This window comes from Lathamus discolor, chromosome 7, assembly GCF_037157495.1.
Source record: "Lathamus discolor isolate bLatDis1 chromosome 7, bLatDis1.hap1, whole genome shotgun sequence".
NCBI lineage: Eukaryota > Metazoa > Chordata > Aves > Psittaciformes > Psittacidae > Lathamus > Lathamus discolor.
The window spans coordinates 10,397,964-10,417,130 of record NC_088890.1 but is presented as its reverse complement, the minus strand read 5'-3'; the positions used below and the strand labels follow the sequence as shown (position 1 = coordinate 10,417,130).

General features: G+C 41.4%; 1 long non-coding RNA gene across 2 annotated transcripts in view; it reads left to right on the top strand.

Annotated features, from left to right (window-relative positions):
* Positions 1-4,705, top strand: part of LOC136018474 (uncharacterized) — an 89,102-nt gene extending 84,397 nt beyond the window's left edge. The window contains exons 2-5 of one of the 2 annotated variants that reach the window (XR_010614430.1): positions 193-264; positions 2,961-3,095; positions 3,202-3,390; positions 4,481-4,705. This is a non-coding gene — a long non-coding RNA (uncharacterized LOC136018474). The remainder of the gene's footprint in view (positions 1-192; positions 265-2,960; positions 3,096-3,201; positions 3,391-4,480) is intronic. The other variant, XR_010614429.1, reaches the window with a different exon arrangement.
* The last annotated feature ends 14,462 nt before the right edge of the window (positions 4,706-19,167 follow it).

Sequence of the window (19,167 nt, the reverse complement as noted above, 5' to 3'; positions counted from 1 at the left end):
TTACAAGTGGAATTGAAAACAAAACTTCTATATCCTCAGTGGAAATACTTGGCATAGCATGGCATAATAATATTGGTCTTTAAGTAGGTGTTTGCTGCATACAGTCTGCTTCTAAAGCAAAAGAGACACTGGCCTTGGTGTAGCTCTGCCAGAATGCCCTGATCTCTGGATAGAGGATGTCTCTCTTTTCAGTCATACGGACCCAAAAGCCACCCGGAGACTTTAATACTGAAACACCTCATATCTGGGAAGAAGGAATAACATGTAAGTGTATTAACTCCGGATACTTCCTTTAAAATAATAATAATAATAAGTAATGAATTTAAATGAATTTTAGCTCTAGCGCTGTTCCAGTTTGAGCAGCATTTCCGTGCTGAGAGATAGTGACTGCTCACTTCACTGAAAGCCCATTGCCAAGACTCAAGGGGAGCAACATTTCCGCAAGTCACTTTGAGGATTCACCTCCTCAGCTGGGGGCTCTGATTTTCACAAGCTCTTTGACAAGAGCTGGTATTTCTGTTAGACCTGCGCAGCTCAGGGTGTGGTCACCCAGCCAAGCAAGCTGGAACAACTGAGCAGACCTGGGGTGTGCACTGGTGCTGGAAAAGCCATGAAGGCCAGGCTTAGTGGAAAGAGCAGGGCATGCAGCAGGCTTCAGTGGGGAGGGCTGGGTGCTGCTGGGGCTGGGTGTGGAGCCAGGGCTGCGTTGGCTTGAGAGCGCTGTGCGTTGAGGCAGGCGTTCACCTTCCTGGTGCCTTGCTTTGTAACCCCTGCCAAAAGGGGGAGTGTATAAAAGAGTATCCGGCGCACTTGTGGAGAAATTCTCATCCTTGCATTAAATGCTCAAGCTTCTTGTCCTCCTCCAGGGCACTGTATCCCCAGTGTTGCGCAAACGCAAGATCCCAGTAACACCAATATAAAAGACAGTTGTTTTGGGCTTTTTTTCTTTAATTGGAGCTGCTTTTGATCATGTTCCAAACAAGTATTTTACAAAGAGCAGGTGCATACCCACATCATTATATAGATTATTAGGAAGTTTTTTGCTGTGCATGTGGTGAGGCGCTGGCACAGGTTGCCCAGAGAAGCTGTGACTGTCCCATACCTGAAAGTGTTCAGGGCCAGGTTGGACGGGGCTTTTAGCAAGCTGGTCTAGTGGAATGTGCCCCTGTCCATGGCAGAGGGTTGGAACTGGATGAGCTTTAAGGTCCCTTCCAACCCAAACCATTCTATGATATGATTCTATGGTATGATTTCTATTAATTATAGGTGGTAGTACATTTTTGTGGTACTAACCTCAGCCACGGGCAATGGGAGCACTCACAGAGCTTTGGCCTTTTGTTAGCACTGCTTTCTTAAGTTGCTGTGCATTTCTGCATCTTATTATATGATCATAACCACAAGACTGCACAATCCCCCAGCTTAGGTCTGTGTCTTTATCTGCTTAACTTTAATATCTGGGGAACTGCAAACTTTATTTCATCGTTAGGAGCAAAGAAAGAAGGAAAGCCATCTCACCACCAAAAAGAGATGCTGTGAAAAGAGTGAAAAAAAACCCTGCTGGAAATCTGTTTTTAATATTGAAAAGAAGCACATTTCATTGGCTAACAGAACTTATCTTCTTGGGTGACATGTTTTGTGCTGTAAAGAAACAGCCATTTTCTCATAAGCTCCTTAAGGCAAAAGTCTGTGAGAACTGTTACAATATATTGTGCTCCTGAAGCTCCCTGCCAGCAGTGTTGCGTGGCGTTTGGGATAGCCACTGGCTTTGTGCATCCAGGTACGTCCCTGCCCCATGTGCAATTCTAGAGGTTGTTTCTGCCCCAAAGTAGGAAAGTTATCTGCATGTTGACAAAAATAAATCAAGAAAATCTTTGCAAGAGCCACACTGCTTATTGCAGTGCTCATGGAGGGGAAAGAAGGTACAGCACTTGCTTAGTGGGTGGTGGGAAGGATTAGGAGCTCAGTGTGCTATTTCTTCTGATTATTTTAGTAGAGGTGCAATTCTTCCAGAAACCCTAGGGAATGTGGATGGGGAGAGCAATACAGGCATTTGCCAGCAGCACTCGTTATTCCCATGCAATGAGCGCCGTTTGTTGTCCTACTGCTCCCGTGAGTTTGAGCAAGCTCCCCCCACATCAGTGGTGCTAGGGAATGGGTGATGCCTGCTCCAAGCAGGAGTGATCACTTGCTAGAAGCTCTTCTAGTATGCTGAGAAAAGAGAGAGGAGTACTTATCCATTAAAAGAGGAGTAAATTATTTCTTGCTGCTATTAGCCACAGCACTGTTAAATTATACATGAGTCCTCACTGATCAAAGCCATAGCAAAAGGCAGCTTCTCTTTCTTGTTAAGGATCAATCTTTTTGTCAGAAAGATGGCCTGTGATAACCTCTGATTTCCTCAGCAAATTGGTGGTCTTTCACCCTTCCCTGTAAACATTTCATAACTGACATTAGTGATATGAATCATAGAATCATTTAAGTTGGAAAAGACCTTTAAGATCATCAGGTCCAACCTTGAACACAGCACTGCCAAGTCCACCACTAAACTGTGTCCATAAGTGCCACATCCACACGTTTTAAATCCCTGCAGGAATGGTGACTTCACCACTGCCATGGGCAGCCTGTTCCAATGCTTGACAGCTGTTTTGGTGAAGACATTTTTCCTAATATCCAATCTAAACCTCCCCCAGTGAAATTTGAGGCCATTTCCTTTTGTCCTACCATTTATTACTTGGGAAATCAGACTGGCCCTCACCTCACTACAACCTCCTTTCAGGTAGTTGTAGAGAGCAATAAGGTCTCCCCTGAACCTCCTTTTCTCCAGGCTCAGCAACCCCAGTTCCCTCAGCTGTTCCTCATAAGACTTGTGTCATAAACTTTCCTTTTTTTTTTTCCTGAGTTCCAGCCAAAGCTCTCTGTTAATCCAGACCAGTCTTATTCCCTGCCTCCTCATATTTCAGTTCCTGTGCCTCAGAGTTTCCTTCTTCAGGAATGTCCAGCCTTCCTGGACTCCTTTGACCTTCAGGACAGCCTCCCAAGGAACTCTCTCAACCAGGCTGCTAAACAGGCCACAGTCTGCCCTCCGGGAGTCCAAGGTAGAGGTTCTGATGATCCTCCCCCTCTCCTTACTTCACCAAGGATCAGACCCTCCTTCGTTTCATGATTGCTATCATTCCTGTAATTGCTTGGTTCCACATGCAGAGCCTCCTACCTGTTGTTCAAAGACATCTGGGAAGATGAGGTGATCACAGAGGAGATGCGACTGCTGCGCCGGGCAGGAACTTGTCACCATTGCCCTACCCCTTAAATCACCGTGTTCAGCCAAATGGAGAGAAGATAGGGAATCCTCCATGTCACACCTTGTCTGTGTATTGGCTCTGTCTCAGGAAGGTAAGCTGCAATTCCTGTAGTCTGCCTCTCTCTCACACGTGCTCCCTGGGAGTCCTCAACCTATTGACCTCTTCCTAGAGCTCTGTTACTAGTGAGATGTTCCTCTACAGGGGTGTATCTCGCATGGGTGTGCTCACTGCTGCCATCCATACTGTCCATATGCCCAACCTGGTCACTAGTGCTTCCTAAGAGCTTCTTTTATAGGTGTTAGGGGCTTGCCCACCATTGCTCCAGCCCCGCTAGGGTCCCCTCAGCTGCTGGTGCATGAGCTGCAGTTTGGGAACACCCCCCATGCATCAATTGTGCCAGCACTGGAGCTGCTCACCTTGACAGCTGAGGTATATACAGAGGAAGAGAGAATTTGGTATTGTATTGAGTCAAGAGAGTCTCAAATTCATTTGGCATTTTGACAGCTTCTCTTGTTGCTGTGTTACGTATCTCACCAGGATGTATATAGCTGCCATACTGCCTTTGGAAGTGCCAGCTAACATCACCTAATTAGTCCTGTAAGATGAATCTATGGGACTGCACAGGTCTTGGATCGCTAGTTTGTAGCTTCTGTTAATTTTTCTCTGCGTATCCCATTCCTTGTCCAAGAGCAGAGGCATGTGATTTGTTTGTTTGGGGGGTTTTATATACCTGCTCCTAAATTTCCTTGAGTATTTGAAAAAAATTAGTGTTTTACATAAGACTGAATAATCCAGATTTGTAAGAGCTAAATTAACAGATAACACAAAATACATGATTTCAAATAAGTTTAATTTCTAAGCCTCAAATTATGGCTTTTTTTTTTTTTGTTTGAAATAAGCACACTTTGAGGTCAGAGGCTAATGGAAGGACAAGGTATGCTATAGGATAATTGCTAAGCTTTTGCTCTGTTCTGATGGAATTTTAAACAATGACTTGCATGCACCCCCCAGATTAGCTGGGCTTTCACATATTTTCAGCATTGGGTTCACCACCATTCAGGTTGAATGCAAAATAAAATAGAGAGAACTGACTTCATCACTTGCACTCTGGAAGTGACTTGGCAGCCGTTTAGAAAAATACTTAACATTCACCAATTTCCTTGGTTCCTCCTGTCCCCTAGGAGCACACTGAGAACAGATCCATTCATCACCATCCCATCCAGCAGCCTGGTGTGCAGCGGCTTGGAGGTAGCAGTGATGCCCTGGTGCTTTGCTTCATGCAATCAGTAATCTCAAGACTTTACCTAAAAGGATGGAAAATGCAGTGTGACCCAGGAGATAAGTGATTGTTGTGTGTGGCAAAGTAACTGAGCTATGGTTCGTGTCAACAAATAAAGCTTCCTGAGTCCAACCAAATGATAAATATTCTTTTATTTTGCATTTCTTAAATCTTTGCACTAAAGTTGACCTTATTTTTAGCAGTAAATAAACGTGAACAAATTAGGGAGTATGCTTAAACTCTGAATTGTTTAGGTCTCATTGCCTCCTTCAGACAAAAGTTTGGTTTAATTGGCATGTTAATTTATTCTGACACTTCTGTCATCTTCATTTTGACTTACATTCCATGAAATGCCAGTTCATTGGGTAACTGTGGTTGTTGTGAGGGTAAGAAAACATGGGGTTTTGGGGGAGGCTGTTTGTTAATGGAGCCTCTGATACAGCCATGGGTTTCCTTGCACACATGTTGACATTGACGCTGCAACCAGCAGTGCCAGTGGCTCAGGGAGCCCTGCTCTTGGTGTCCCTAAAGGACAGAAGGGATACTTTTTTGATATTAAGGAAAATGTGATATTTATCATACTGAAATTTATTATACATTAGGAAAAAGAAATGTTGGCTTTTACTATGACAGCTTTTTGGTTTATCCACCAAATTCATTGCTGATGAAGCTGGCATTTGCTTCTCTTGAGTCATACAGAGAGGGGTTTTTGGCACCTGATACATTAGCAGGTGTGTATTCTTTGTGGCTACAATTTGAACAAATGTGAAATTATGACAGCGAAAATTACTTTTCTTGGCTACATTAACAAGTAGAATCACAGAATAGTTAGGATTGGAAAGGACCTCAAGATCATCAAGTTCCAACCCCCCTGCCATGGTCAGGGACATTTCACACTAAACCATGTCACCCAAGGCTCTGTCCAACCTGGCCTTGAATGCTGCCAGGGTTGGAGCATTCACAACTTCCCTGGGCAACCCATTCCAGTGCCTCACCACCCTTACAGTAAAGAATTTCTTCCTTATACCCAATCTAAACTTCCCCTGTTTAATTTTTAACCCATTACCTCTTGTCCTATCACTACAGTTCCTAGCAAAGAGTCCTTCTCCAGCATCCTTGTAGGCCCCCTTCAAATACTTGAAGGCTGCTATGAGGTCTCCACACGGTAGATGTTGTGTATTTTAATTACTGTGACCAAGCTGCAATTACAGCTGATAAACATAAGGAGATTTTGCTGCAAAAAGAGAAGAACATTTACATTTTCTTAAGGAATTGTCACGAAGATCAATAGAAAAGAGGGGAAGAGGAAAGGCTGCACAAAATTCTGCCAAAACTATTTATTATTAATAACTGCAATACTGCACATTTATTCCATATAGCACACCATGACCTCAAAGAACTTAAAGCTCTACTACATGAATAAGTTATCTCTTTGTGGTGCTCTAAGATATTAAGCTGGACAAGTACAACTTCATGTATGAAATAAGCCCCCAAAGGCTTGTACATCTTGGCTTAAGTGTGCACGTGTGCCGCTGAAGTCAGCAATAGGATCACATCAATATAGTGCAGGGTCAGAACATCACTATAATCTTCTTATCAGATGACAAGCATAACTGTAGAATTGAGAGAAAATGTTTTTTAGAGATGTGTCCACTTCCCCTTTCCCCTTTTTTTTAATCTTGTACAAGACTTGGTGGAACAACTGCCATGCTATGGAGATGCAGTAGATTGCAGCCGAACATTAGGCAGTCTTGTAGTGGCTTTTGAAATTATCATATACTCAGGATTTTACACTAGGCCTTGAAACAGGTCAGGGGCTCTGCTTCTGCACCTTTATTGCATTACTGCAAAAGTTTATTTTAGTGTGGAGGTATGGATGTCTAGTAGTGTGCTGTAACTGAGAAAAGAAGTTCTGTGACCAGCTGAGGAGACAAGCTGGGTACATTTCACTCCTGTAAACGATAGGATAACATATTGATCTGGAGGGAAACAGCATTTGCCATATGCTTGGTGCTCAAGTTTTTTGCTTGAAAGAACAAGAGTTGGCCACAGACCAAAGCTCTGTGGTTAAACATGCCTTGATCTTTGAGGAAATTCCCAGTTTCCTTTGGCAGCTCTTCTCAGGTTAAAGCAGAAGAGGATAGATGCAGCACTGGGCATTAGTTGCCATCATCTCCAGCTATCCCAGTTGCTTCATGGCCTGTTACGATACTTGGGATCCCTTAGAGGTATTCCTGATGAGTATCTTCTGGTAGAGGTGTATCCTGTGGGACTTTTTTTTTTAATACTGTAATGTTTTTATAAGAGAATGTCAAAACAAAAGATGTTGAGAGATTCTTTTAGTTCTATAGTACTTAAATTTATACATTTTGTGATGGTGTGTCCCATTTTGCAGGTCCAACATAAACATATGAGTTTGCACTGTAATATGCAGTTCTGGTAATTTTAAAGACCTTTGCAGCTATGCAATCTATAGAAAAAAGAGGGTTTTGCTACCTTATGTGACTTATGTATGTGAAAGCCTTTGAATTAGCTTCAGATCATTGTCTAGTAATTCTTAGACTGGACTTAGAGACTATTGACAGCTGGCTTCCCAGGGCTTCTGTCCCTATGAGCCTTCCTGCAGCCAGGGGCTTCAATAACTTGAAATAAATATTGGCAGTTTTAATTTCTTCCTGAACACTGATTTCCTTGTAATGTTCTTACAAGCAATACTTGGATATGTTGGAGGTCCCTTGCCTTTTAGCTATAGTTCAAGTCCTAGTAAAAGAAATTACTTATGGCTGCTGGTGTTACCAGCAGTGAGGGATGTTCTTCAGCTGGAGCCCTGGGTGTGTTGGTAGAGACAATCCTACACACCTGATTCTAACAGATAAATGTGAGTGCAATGAACCCAGCACCTGTTAAATGAGTTTGAACAGCCCATTTAAAGTTATACTGCCTCAATCCTACCTCCACCAAAATGGGGAAAAAGGCACTTTCCTCTATTGGGCACATAAATAAATTTATATGTGTCAAATGCTAGTTCACATGAGACTCTTGTATTTGAAACTTGAAAATTGTCTTGCAATTGGCTCCCATGTATCCCTGGGGCTCCCACTAGCCTGCACATGTGGCATTCGGTGGCCAAGGGCTGCATCTGAGAATGATACTAGTGCTTTGTCTCTTCTGCCTTCTGTGTCTGCATACTTCAAACAGACAAAGTTAAGGTAGTATTAAGATGTTAAATATTGGAATTTGTGTAGCCTCTAACTTGCTGGTTTTATGAATAGCATTTTATCTGCAACCAACAGCATACTTGTCCCTTTTTTAGCCATAGTCAGCATCAAGAGAAAAGTTCATGGCAGACATTAAAGATTTTCTTTCTCAGTAACAAACACGGAAGCCTCCAGCCATGCCTTTTTGCTGTTATCATGAACGAAGGTTAATTGCCACAAATTGTTTTTCACTTTGTAATTAAGGGTTGAGCTTTCAGTACTTTTCACTGCAGTTACTGACAACTGAAGTTCATTTTTTTAATCATTGCAGAAAAAGTTATGGTCTCTAGAACAGATCGCGCTAAAACATGCTGGCTTTCGTTTTCTTTTGTTTGGAAGCGTGTCTACCTCTAGGAAAAGCTGAACAAGTGCATTTGGAGAATATGCATTTTAAGACTAGCAGTTTGAATTTTGGTTTTCCTGAGCCAACTGACAGTTATGCGAATGGAAGGTAGTTTCCAGGCTGAGGCTGTTGTGGGAGACTGTGATTATGTTGCAAGCTGCATAGAAACTGCATTGTCAGACGCTTTGTTATTAAGGCCCATTGTGTTTGCTGCTGTTTTCTGTGTTTCACATTTTATTATATTAAGAAATTTTGCTATTGTAATTTTTCCCCTCTCTCATGCAGCAAAACTCAATCAGAGCTACATTAGTGAAAGAAATTTGACTATTTTTTAAACTACTGAAGGCAGTCAGTGTTCCAGGAGATCAGGCAGTAGCTGCTGATGGTGACGAGGTCTGGTGGGGGCACAGGGCCTGGGGCCACAGGAAGAATCACTTTGACAACCTTATATTGCACAGATAGTGGAGCAGATACGTGTCATTACATCATCTGGGTATAATACACTTTTTGCTTGTCCATTACTATTATGAAAACATGCTTGCTTTGTTGCATTAATAACTGTTATGTTTATGAAATGAATTTAAGTGGAAAGATTTATTGTATTAAACAATTATAGGAAGGAAAATGAAAAACTTGATCCTTAGAGTGGTTTGAAAGAGAGTCTATCTCACCTGATTAGGAGAAAAAGCTGCTCTGTCTTCTTAAATTATTTTTTCTCTGTTTAAATAAATCTTCTGAAATGCTTGCATGCCTGCAAGAATTATGAAAAGCTGTTAAGACCTAAATCAAGTGTTCCAGTGTTGCTGCATGAATCTTCCAAGGCAATAAACTTTTGGTATCTTTGACAAGTTTTATGATTCAAGATAGGTACACTGTGCTATGTACCATATTTCAAAGTTACGCATCTGAATAGATCATATCAATTTTTATATGCTAATAATTTGTTTTGGTATTTTAATACTAGGAGCCATAACTCATATCTATCATATTCCTTAGGCTACAGATGATTTGAATAAAATTGGGAGGAAAAATCACTTTAGGAATACCTGCAGTATTGCACTGTTCCATTGCAAAAATAAAGCCTAGAAATAAAAAATTTGAATTAAAGCTCATCAGCTTCAGGTCAGGATTGTTCCCTCTGGTGTTTTCCTTTCCATTTGCCACAGTATATTTTCAGTTTGCTGAGCGTTTGGGCTCTTTTCCATTTCCTGTGGTAAATTCTTGAGTAGGCAAATCAATCTTGCTATTTGCACACAATTTTCACCTAGGAGTATAATCTAAATGTTTCCTTCCTTAAATTTACCTGAAACTCCCACTGATATTCATGGCATATTACAAAGTTTTACCTATTCTAATACATTACATGTTGTGGGAGAAGTTGAAACTGAATTTTGCTGTTGCAAACTGGATGATGATGGGAGTGATATTTGAATAGTAGGAATGCTATGGGAATGCTATGGCAATATTGGATAGTTATAAAGCTAACTGAAAACTATTTTGAGGGCAGGCATTACTGAAAAACAGTGTAATCTCTATAGCTTTGTAACAACTCAAATTTCCTCTATCTAAATGTAAGATGTACAAAGGGCCGTGAAAGCTCACTAGAACCTGCAGGGATTTCTAAATGTTTTATATAAAAGAAAATAAAGCAACAATCAAATGAAAAAAAAAAAAAAAAACAACAAAAGGACAGAAAAGGAAAAGTCTAACCATAGGAAAGACAAATGAGGCTAAAACCCAGTTTGTGCTGTTTCTCCAGTAAAAATATCTTTAGTGTTAAGTGGAAAATCTTATTGTATGGTAAACAGTTTATCAACTACCTGATCTTGAGTACCTTTGAGACCCCATCCCAATATTTATATTTAACCAGGCAAGTCAAGACTGATTCCCATCTCCCCACTTCATCTGCTCTCTCTCTGCGTGTGTGAACCTATCTTTATTAATGGTTATTTGTCCCAGTGTTTTATATTATTTATTTTGCGTTTCAAAGCTGTTTAACAGAATGCTCCAGATTACATCTGAAAGAAACAATTGCCAATGTGTTCAAGATGTAAAAACTTCAGACTTATCTGTACCCCTCTTCTCCTGCCAGGAGCAAAGCACTCTGGTGAGTTAGCACCCTGGTTAATTTTTCAGGAGTCCTATTATTAAAACCCTAGAAAGCACAGGGAGTGCTTCACCATCACCTCCCTTCCACCTGTACTATCGTGGTGTTTTCTGTAGAGTCTGCATTTCAAATGATTTTTCTTTTACTGGTTTTCTTTTTCTCCTGAGTTACAGTTTGGAGAGCATTGCTGTTCAGGTGGTCGGATTTCATGGGTTTCTTCATTCCTGCCTGTGAACACGACAGAGATCAACAGTGAAAATGCTCAGAAGCGCATATGTAAATATTGGCATGGCATCCCTGCTCTGGGGGGATTTCTTACCTTTGCCAGCTTATCACAAGCACCATGCCGCAGTGGCATTAACCATGGCTGTAACACAAATCAGTATCTCGCGTCTTCTGTCTCTGTTGACATGATTTCTTATATTCTCCCCCTCTTTCCTTGCAGGCTTTCTCTGGTCTCTCCCATGCAGGAGGCAGGTTGAGCAGGCTTTTCCCTGTGCTGGGCTATTGCCAGGGAGCCGAGAGCAGAGCCCAGATGTGATGAGACGGTTGTTCCTCTGTGTAGGCAGAAGCAAACACAACCCAGCCTGTCCTCCATGAAGACTACGACCTTCCAAACTGTGGAAGAAGTGGTTCAGTGCCTATCTTTGTCTAGAAGTGGGACATTCCCTGGCATCCAATGGCTTGTTGTTCAGGTTTCATGAACGCCAGTCAGCTGTTTCCCTTTGGGAGCTTTTCATAGGATTTAATTAATTCAAAAAGGTGGATTTTTTTAATCCATTAGAAAAATCCCTATCAAAATGGAAGCGCATGGGTGACTTTTGCAGTGCTTCTCACAGTGTGCTCATTAACCTATCTTTCACATGGGTGATTTATTAAAGATGAGGTGATGCTTTCTCTCTGGCTGTTTTTGTTTTGTTTTGTTTCTGGTATTTTTTGTGTGTGTTTGTTTATTTTAATTTTTTTAGGTTTTTATTTTTTGTGCTTTTTAAATTTTTTTTTTATTTTTATTACTATTTACTTAAAACCAAAATGGCCTTCACTAAAAGGGCAAAAGGAAACTGAGAGGATGGGAGCTAAAGGGTTTATTACCAGTGTCCTTTTTCCTTGGAAAGAAATTTGTTATCTCACAAGGAGGAAAAAGTGTTGCTGAAGGGAAGCAGCGCAGTATTGCAGGAACACAGCTGGCAGGTGAGGCACCAGTAGGACAGGGAGTGGGGGATAGGGACAGGGATAGGGACAGAGGAAAAGGTCATGATGTCCAGCAATTTAGGCTCTTGCCTAATATCTCTGAACTACATTCACAAGTCTATTATAGTTGTCTGTGATATAGAAAGTCAACTGGCTACTCTAGAGGCATCCTTCTTACCATTGCAAGAAAACAGAGGAAAATATTTTGAAATGAAAGAAAAGGTGAAATGTTTCCATCTGAGAATTTTCAGGAAAAACTGCTTTTCTTTTTTGCCAGTGTGAGGATATCACCACTTGAGAGAGTAGGGCAGGGCAGCAGCATTTTCCAGATGAATTTGCAGTTGACTTAATGCTTGCACAAAGGTATATTTAGGGGTGTATCCATACACCTTATTCTTTTCACAATTGTGTCACCTCATAGAAACTGTGTGCAAAAGGAAACAACTCTTCCCAAATAATATCTTGTTCCTTTTTTGGATTACTGTATTCATGTAGCTCTTCTCAGAAAATAATTTGCAGTGAATATAGTCATTCTTGCAGTAAAATGATGGCATCAAACAGCTAGAATGTGCTGCTTTGCCATGTGAAATGTAAAGGGAGTGTCACCTCCTGACACTGCTGGTTTGCACCATCTTATTGCAAATATTGATACTGTGAATGTGTTCCTTCTTCACCAAGTTCTGGCTCCTTGGGGACGGAAGTGCAAAGGGTGCTTCTCCCCTCTCTCACCCTTTCTATTCAGGATCTCTTCTAGCTGTTGGAATAGCAGGCAAGCAATGGGAGGTGGGAACAGCGAAGTTAAACAGTGAAAGATAAAGCCAAAAGGAAAATTAACTTCAAAAACCTTTCAATTTTAAAATCTTGAAATGTTCAAGTGTTTCTTATGTTTTCTTAGTTCTGGACTGAGACTGAATGTTCTGAGTTGGCTCTAAAGCACCGATTTAACACGCAGTAGCCTCAAAGCAAGAGAGAACTGGAAGACTTGGCGCCCCTTGCTGATACCCTTTCTCTATCTTTCACAGCTTGGCTGTCAGTAAAGCTTGTCTCCTGTCTCTCCAGGGCTCCCACGGAGGAGCTCCCAGCTGGAGACTATGTCTGCTCTCTGCGGGACAGATCCTTCACTCCAAACCTGCCTTTTAAGTGGCTGTGACACAAAGCTGTCTGGGCTGAGAATTTACAGCAATAATGGGGTAATTTATCTAAGCGTATCTCCTCATCACTGCTTGCACTTTGAAATGAAATATCCCTCATCTTTAAAACCAATAACACACCACCCACTACTACATGGCTAGGCAGAGGGAACAGATGTTGTATCACAATGAGAGTCAGAAAGGATTTAAATAATGCAGTCAAAAGGGAAGCAGTAGCATGGGAATGCATCAGCTGCTGTTGGGAGTGTCTATATTGTACCTGTAAAACTGTGGAAAATTACTTATTTCACACCTTCTGAAGACTATAAAGGAGGCTAAAGAGTGGTAATTGTATTAGGAATTAATCCACTTGTCCCCTCAGTATGTTGAAATGTCCCTTTCTATAGAAATGACAGAAAAATCGAAGGGCAGGAGCCTCCTCGAAGCCTGTCTGAGAAGGAGGGTGCAGGCACCACCCCCCTTCCTTATCCTCATGGTGCCAGCAGGTTTCATGGAGACTTTGTCTTGTAGTTACTCAGGCCTTGGAGTATGTGTTCCAGTCCCACATTTAAGGCAAGCCATGAAATACTGTAAATTGACTGTTATTTGGTTTTCTGTACCTCGATAATAGAAACTAATAGAAGCAAATAGCTAATATCTTCTGGTGGGATGACCTTGGGAGCAGGAGACCAGCTAGTTGTGTCTTCCTCCAGGGAAGAAAGTTAGAGGAATTACTGCCAAATAATAATAATAGCCGCAGCAGCACAGGCTGTAATTCCCCACTCTCCTACTTTAGTGACACCTGAACACCAGCATGAAGAAAACAAGTAATTTATCAAGTATAATTTCTTGGAACCACTGGGTGTATGAAGCAGAGTGGGGGAGAAATGGGCAGAGACCAATCTCTGCCTCATCCCAACCATTAAGGAACTAGCATATAATTTTCCCATTTTGGTAATTTGTTCTTGCTTAGGCCAAATCTGGATGTGACTTCCTGTATGTTCCCATTTCCTTTTTAAGGCACTCTGAGGTGCAAGCTTTGCTGCACCCACCTACACTTCCTAATGAGGGATCTGACCCTGCTGCTCTCGGTGTTCCTAAGGTTCCTGTGCAACCACAAATCACCCACCCCAGCTCTCATTTTGACCTAGTTTCTTGTTGTTGGTTTTGTTGGTTATATTTTTAAGGAAGTGAGGCTTGTGTGATACCCTTGGAAATGCTGAGCCTTTTGCATCTATTTTTGTCTCCGTAAAATCAATTAAATTTTACAGTGGGAGAGAAAATGCAGAGATAAATACTTACACACTTATTAAAAGAAGCTGGCTAAAGGGCTGTCCTAAAGCAAATCAGTCAGAACTTAGACACCAAAAACTCTGGTGGCAGCATCTGGCAGGGAAATGAGCAGGTGGAGGAATCTGGGCATCAGGCATCATCATAAAACATAGTTCATGTGCGTTGGGCTTTCGTTGGTTGTGAGGCTTAAGGAAAAAACTAATGGAAAACCTTGTTACAAATTCAATTCTAGTGAAACAAACAAGTGATAGAGGAAGAGGAAAAGACTAAAGAGTTGTGTAGAAACATCTCTGCACATAAGAAAAGAGTGAGTGAGATGTGCTGCCTGATTTCTGTATAATAGAAGTTAATTTCTTGATAATAGAGGTGATTTTGGCCAAAAAATGAAGTGAGCTTGGTGTGTCTCATCCACAAAAGGAAAGCAAGATCCCAATGCTGGAAGGTTATATTGGTTTCTAGGGGGAGAAAAGTACTGGACAAGGCGAGATGGCTGCACAAGAGGGGATGCAGGCACAGCAATGCATAGCTTGTGACACCACAGCACAGCCTGGGAGAGGGAGAAATGTGTAACCTGGAGCAGTTATATGCAAAAAACTCTTCACAAACAGAACAAGAAGCTGCTGTGACACGTGTATAGTAAAGAAAAGGTTTGAATAGTTCTGAGGACTGCAGATCTGAAAGCTACCCCTTCATCTGTAAGAAAGGTGGTAAACCAGTAATTGGAAAAGCCTGGTCTGGGTGCAAGAGATTTTGATGGGGAAAAGAACAATCTGCACTGAGCCATGAAGAAAATAAATCTATGATCAAAACCACTCAAGCAATTTCAGCCGAGGCCTCCTGGGCTGAGCATGGCAAAGAGGAATAAACTTGGCTCAAGAGCTTTGCCAGTGCCCTGCTCCTGCCAGATGGGATTTTTCTTCTTTTGGCCTTTTCCAGTGGGATTTCTCAACTTCATTTCCAATCTCTGGTTCCCTGTGCCCTTTTGCATCATGGCTGGTCTCCCCCAGTTCTGCCTTGCTGCACTATGTGCTTTTGCCCACTTGCCTACATACTTCCACACAGAAAATGGGAAAATTTGGATATGTTGCAGTGCCTGACAGGATTTTCTGAGTGTCTGGAGTGGTATGAGAAAAGTAGGGACCTTCTGCAGTAGAAATATTAGTAGGCAAAGAACAAAATAAGCATAAAGAAGAATAAGATAAGAATACAGACAAATAAGGACAAAGAGTAACAAGGGAGAGGAGCCTGGTTCCTTGTTACTCATCTACATGTTGGAGAATATAAAGTAGCAATTGAAGGTGTTATTGTGGATTTGGTCCTGATGCCATACTTGCATGAGATGAGCTGTAGGAAGCTCCTCTTCATTATGGGAAGGATTAATATAAGAGATAGGAAAGTAAGGAAAATCCCCATGTGAACAAATGACTTATGAAGCGAGTAATTAGATAAGACATTCACAACATATTTATTACAGAGATTTAGTTATGTAATTGCTGAGTAGGTAATGTGTGTATGTATGTACACACATGCAAGTTATGGATGTTTCTGCATGCAATTATCCTGTGAATATGCTATATACCTCTGAAATGGCTGATAAAGTTCTAAGTTGACTGTCGTGAGTTTTAATGCCATTGAACTAAATAGCTTTGCCATTTAACTCAGCATTTCACTAACAAATGGAAAGTGTAAAAACCTTAGAGGGCAGAACTTTCTGGCTTTGCAGAATTTGAAGATAATTCACAAGTGGTGTGTGTGTGGTGAGGAGAACAGAGCTGGTAAATGCATTTTTTTTCTTTTACTTTTCTTCCTAAACCAGTCCAACAGAGGAAGCTGTGAGCATGTACCCCAAGGGCATTGAGTTACTGAGGCTTTGTGAATGAGTTTGCATCCCTGACGCTGCAGTACATGGCTCTGTCGTATTCACAGCCAGTTCCAGCTGGGAAGTGCGTGAGTTTAAATCATTATGAAGACAAGGTTGGCTTTAAGTAAGCCATTTTATCTTTCTTTATAATGCTTTGAAGGAGGAAATTTTGCTGCTTATGTAGCTCTTGAGAGCTGTTATTTCCAGTGGCTCACCTGTGAGCACAGCGCTGAAGGACACAGTTTAGAAGGTGTAGCTGTTGCAGAGCCGTAAACATGCCAGCTGTCTTTATTGAGCAGACTGGGGTTTCCAAAGGAACCAAGGAAATCAGTCACCTGCCTTTCCACATAAATAAATGACCAGCATGTCTTGCAAAGATAATTTTTCCATAGGTAAGTAAACCTTGGGAGAGGGGGGAGGTATCTCCATTTTGTGCCACGACCCTGCACGAAAGGGCAGGAGTTTTGCAGAAAGTTTGGTGCACTTTTGCTCTGGAGGAGCTACATGTCATGCTTTCCATGTCTGCTTTGAGCTGTAAATCTCTCAGGGACCTTCAGAAGGCTCTTTGTGTTCTGTGGGATTTAGTTAGGAGGATGCTGTCTGAATCAGCGGCTTCTCAAGACAGGTCTGCAGCAGAAAGGAGCAGGGAGCTTCTCTCACTTAGAGAGGGCTAAACTCAACTCCTCACACATTTAAACTAACCTCCACTGAGCTAAGGAGCAGTTTCCTTGAGGGATGCTGTTCTGCAGTTTCTCATCCTGGAGTTTCTAGTTTGGTCCACTTCCCGAGCTAAACAAATGGAATAAACTCAGTGTCTGGGTAAGTAAATCAGCATCAGCACTCAGCAGGATGATGTTTGTCACTTCCTGTCTCCTTCTGTCTGAAGAAACACAAGATTGTCACCTTCACCAAATCTTGTCTATTAAAATCTAAAGCTGGATGATCACATGAATGAGTTCAGGTCCTATAACGATAAAATAAACGTCTGCTGCTATAGAGAAGCCAGTTGGTGACCTTTCCCACTAGGCTTCCCTGGTGATTCACAGGTTTTATTTTTTGTACAAAAGCACTTTCCCTGGCAAAAGCTCCTCTACTGAAGGTGAAAATGAATAAAATAAGCCCACAAAACACTGAGGGGAAGGTTAGGTCTTTTCACAGTTATCACTATTTATAACATAAAGCAGCTGAAGTGTGGCGAGCTCTATGGAGAAATGCATGCGTTTCCATGCGCCAGCCTGAGTTCAACTCCTGAGTTAATTTCCTCGTGTTAGCAAGTCTTTGGTGTCCTGTATTTTCAGGAGGGAACTTCTTCGTAGCCTGGTGTGCCAATGTGATCTCTTTAAATGATACTGAGGGCATTTGACATTTGACTCTATTAAAAATTCATCAAGAATTGATATGCTGCATTTTTCATTGGAGAAATTGCAATCAGGTAACAAAGTCTGAATATTCATGCAAAAGTAATATCTTTTCAGCATTCATTAATCTGAGTCAGCAATGAACTACACCTAGAATTGAGAGATAATTTGGAACAAGTTTATTTAATTATTTTTCTCATCTTCCCTATTATTAAATATCCATGACCAGTTTAATTGACCTTCCTGAAATTTTTCATTTAATATTCAAAGGTTTTTGGTAAATGGTTTGAAGGGCTGTTGTGTGGTTGGTGGCAGCAACCAGCCAGGCTCACCCAGGCTCGCAGGTCAGAGTGGCCTGTGGCAGCGGGACAGCCGGTCCCTGTGCTCAAAGCTGCTCTGGGGAGCAGTGCTGACCCCACACACAGCTCTGCACCACAGGATGTACTCCATGGTAAGGTTCCCTGCTTTTAGTTCATGGCTGATAGGGTCAAGCCCTGAAGAGCAGGCCATTCCTTTGTCTTTACTGTTATCCTGAAAATATTTTAAGTTTCTAAGTTCTCTCTCAGTCTCTTTTTGGCTTAAAGTTCAATTTCCCAACTTTGTTACACCTCTTGGCAATGTTTCATAGACCTCTGATCTGCTACCTTCTCTATCGATTCCCTCCATTTAGCCCACAACTTTACTGACATATATCTTTTTCTGCAGTGAGGACTAAGCCTAGCAGAAGGATTATTTCCCATATCTCAGTAGCCACACTTCCATTTGTGACCCCAGAACGATTGCTTCTTTCAGAGCAGCCATCCTCAGCTTTCCCCAGCCTGCAGAGTTCTCCCCCAGCCTGTAATTACACAATTGATTATTTTTTCCCAAGTAGTGTCTTGTATTGTCTCTCCTGAATACCAGGAATTGTCTCTCCTGAATAATCTTTTTCTTTAAAGATTATTTCTGCAATTTGTCGAGACCTTTTTTGAATTTTAATCCTATCCTCTCGTGTTCTTGCAGTCCTTTCCTGCACAGAGTTATCAGCAAATGTAATAAGCATATTCCTTTTTCCATCATCCAAGTCATTAATGAAAATATTAATAATACTGAGTTCAAGGCAGGTCTCTCTGAAACTGTGCATGATTCATGCTTTCATTTTGAATAGAACTGGTTTCTGGAAATGAATGGTCTTCTAGCAAGCTTTGTAGGCTGTATACATATCCCCAGATGCCATATTAATAGCTAAGGCTGAAGTCAAGCTGTGCCTCTTTAATGTCCCATAGAAGGAAATGTAGTTGGTATGGTACACGTCAGCAAATGGTGTTTGCTACTGTTCATGCCTTGGGTATCTTGTTGCTTTTATAGAATGATTGAGGTTTTTTCTGTGAATGCATGGTTCGTAGGCTGATATGTAAAGCAGTATGTTTTCCTCCTTCTTAAAGACATGGTTACCTTTTCCTCCTGTCTTTTCCTCTTGTCTTCCATGATAATAGTTAAGAATCTGATACCACTTCAGACATTTCCTTAAGTATGCAAAGATAAAGCTCATCATCATAACCCATTTGAAAACATCTAAATTAGCTAGACACTCTCACCATTCCCGTTTTATGAGATTAGAATCTTCCCTTTTTGTTACAGTATTATTGTGCCGACCATCTGCTCTCAGTTGGCCTTTTACATGAAGACTGAAGCAAAGAAAGCTTATTAAGCATTCAGCTTACTCGGTTAATGGTTTTCCCACTCCTTTTTTGGTCTGTTTTTATTACTAATGTAATTATGGAATTATATTTTGTGAATTGCCCAACACTGTGTACCCTGACCTCTCCAAATTCATTGCTGTACTTCTGTGCTTGATGAAACACTTGCTAAACTTTTTTAAGTGCTAGAGCTTAGGCTACACACTGGAATTCCTATAAAATAAATCCATGAAGTATATGTAATCCATCTTCACCTTCCAGTCACACTTGTGGGTCAGGCCTCTTGCTTGAAAGGCAGCCCCTCAGTTAACATTGACCTGAGCTCATGGCCAGTTAAAATCTATAGGCAGATGAAGGCAAAAAACCAGAA